Below are 3230 nucleotides of genomic sequence, written 5' to 3'. Positions count from 1 at the left end.
GTAGACATGTGCCCTCTCCCCTTTCTTAGTGTGTGATATCCAATATTATTTGACCACATATGCAACTATATAACAAATACATGTACCGGTAGATATTTTAACAGTTTAATTCTTTTCATTTATCTATTCATTACAAAATGACGTGGCTGCACGTAGATCTAATAATGATTAGACTTTTCTTTCTTAATACTTTTTTGTCACCTACCTAACGTATGCATATATGATTGGATCAATATGACAATAAATTTAGCATGGAACTTGCATATGTATTTACTAAGCAAAAAAAAAAATCATCGAAACAAAACTAATCAGCCAAAGAGTCACCGTTAACACTGATACTGAGTACTTCCTACATGATCCAGTACATATGCTTGATCCACCTCTAAATGTATCGCGGGAAATTAAAACGCGAGATCTTTGTGACGTCATGGTTAACATTCTTTTGCGCTCGACAGTTTTCGTAAATTGTCGGACAAATTCGGAGAAGGAAATGACGTCATATGTCAGCAAAAGTTCAGTTTTTTACGTAAGCATATGTGTTGTTTACTTAAATGTTTTTAAAAGGATTTTTTATTGTTAAATGAAAATGATGTATGCGATTTAGAGGTAAGAATTTTCCGTTGAAACGCTTCCTGTTCCTCCATGTTGCTATGCACCGCAAAGGATCACTGGGATAGTAGAACGTTTTCACGCGGGTTCACAAAATTTTCTTTGAACAATGTGCAGATTTCAACTCGAATTTCCTCCGTTCGTACACGTTGTCTATGGAGCTCGCTACGCGAGCGGCGCTTCGCGCCGCCTCGCTGCGCTCGCTATTAATTTTTATTGTCATGACGTTCTGACTCGGTTTTCAAAATGATCAAAACATGTATAAAGCTACAGTTTATACACTTGATAAATGGGTGTAAAGGAAAGGACTATTATATCTTTTAATATACTGCAAATCATATCTTTTTATTGTTTATTTGAAGATAGAGGTATAGTGTGCCAAATAAAGATAAGAATGTACATCCAATCTTTATACATGTATATATTAAAATTAATGTTTATTCTTACATGTATATAAGTCTGGCTTGAGTGTATCATTACGTCGTAGAAGTCTCCTATGCATAGACATACTGGCATCGAATAATATGGCCTTTTCTTCAAGGATCAATGTCGTCTTGTCTCCAACAATGACTCCTAACTTTCTGCACTTTTTTAAAATCAGATTTAAGACAAATTAAGGATGGATTTTCCTCCCTAACCCCTTGTAAATTTTCAATTTCAAAACTAAATGCCTGAGAGTTGACACCAGTAATCGAAGGAGATTCTCTGAAATAGCGTCTGGTGCGTACTACAGGCTCGAAATCGGATCCCATAATCCATTGGAAGCAGAAGTCCATCTTGTTAATATAGTCTGGATTAAAAACCACTCCGCCAAGTATGTACGAGGAAGCCAATTTACTTCCTCGACGTGAGGCGTCGTCGGGGGGAGATGGGGACTTGGTTTGTAGATGGTCATCAATTCAAGTTTTTTGGGGCTTAAAATTTAGAAATAATCTACTTTTATGGGTTATTTTATCAATTTATTCCATTTACTGTTCACATAAACTTTGGTTTTAATCAAAATAGGGTTTTATTGCACGCTTGGGCGTCATAGCTTCCCTCCTCTCCCGAGGAATCATATTAAATAGCTGAAAAGCTCGGCAAATAGCAAATTTTACGAGACTTGGTTTTGTTTTCCAACCGAATTCGCCAAAAGGGGGATGGAAAATAAAAACAGGACTTGTTCAAAAGAGCTATTTCCTTTAAATCAACGCAAAAAAGTTATTCGAAACCAATTGTCTCAAAACGTTTGTACTAATGCAAGAACGCTAAAAGCTTGTTGGAGGATCAATTTTTCATTTCATTCAGGGGAAACCTTTTTTCTAACTCTTTTTGTTTCAAAAAATGAAAAAAACCTCATAATGTTCCATTCTGTATATTCATAATGTAGCAATACAAAGCCTAGGCTCAAAGTTTTCACACAGAGAGTACACGTTTTTGTTATCTTAATGTAATTTCCAACACGTTACACTTTTGCAAAGAAGATGGCTCGCGGCAGAAGCTTCTCTTTTTAAAAAAATCTTTTGCCACTGATCGGTGAAGATTATTTTTCATCAAACAGTATTCCTGACTGCTGTGCTGTGTTTGACAACTTGCTTGGTTTAGCACACGAAGATCTCCAAATCATTACGCACACGAAAAAGTAGGAAAAACTGTTCTATATTTGGTTTCACTTTAAAAAGCCAAATTAATTTACAAAATTAACAATTTATATTTTTTGTTTAAGAATTGAAAGTCGCGTGACTTTCAAAACAAGTTAAAATGATTTTCTTTAATTGTGGTCCTGCTTTGTTAGATTCTCTACCCATAAGTGTTAAACATACCAATATTTTAAGACACATGCTGTCTTAAGGTATTAACAAGATAAATAATCTCAACGGGACGTAGAGTAGTTCAAATTAAGCGATGAATCAATCAGTAAACTGGCCTATCTATCAATACATCATCCAATCAATCGATCATACTGCGACAAACGACCTGTTGAATATATCTGATTGTCAATACAAAACGATTCCGTGACTTGTCTTGGTTGTTCCACAAGATGTTCACGATCTTCAAATATCCGCCGTTATCAATTATCACGCTATAGAGTTCGCGATGTGGGCGAATGGAAAACACGAAGGAAGAGTATCACAATCGAATATTTTAGTAAAGAAACGACAGATGCAACGCAATTTAAATCTATCATTTTTTTTTATTTTGAAAGCTACAACGTTAACCCTGTTTTAATAAAACAAAATTGACTTAAGAATTGTTTAGTTTTAAAAAGATTTTGGCGATCTTTTCAGTCAACCTAACGAATTAAATAGTAATAGATGCAAGAGAGCAAACGGTATACGAATCTTCGTCAAGTATTTAGCTAAGAAACAGCAATTCAAATAAATGTTGGCATCAATGGTAGATGTATTTGTCTTTTCTAGTCTGAGGTATAAAAATCGGCGATTTAAAGTTATTATTCTGATGACATAATATTCTTTGTAAGGACAGTAAAGCGACGGTCATAATTCGTAATCCGGCGAATCGATCGTGCAAACCGTGTGATGTGATCGACAAAATGCACAAATTCTCTCATAAATCCTTGCTGGGGAAGTAAGAGGTGTAATTAATTTAATGGCAGTAAAAATGCAACATACAACACAAAA

This window comes from Crassostrea angulata, chromosome 10 (genome assembly GCF_025612915.1).
Source record: "Crassostrea angulata isolate pt1a10 chromosome 10, ASM2561291v2, whole genome shotgun sequence".
Classification (NCBI taxonomy): domain Eukaryota; kingdom Metazoa; phylum Mollusca; class Bivalvia; order Ostreida; family Ostreidae; genus Magallana; species Magallana angulata.
Note: the sequence above shows the minus strand (reverse complement) of the source record.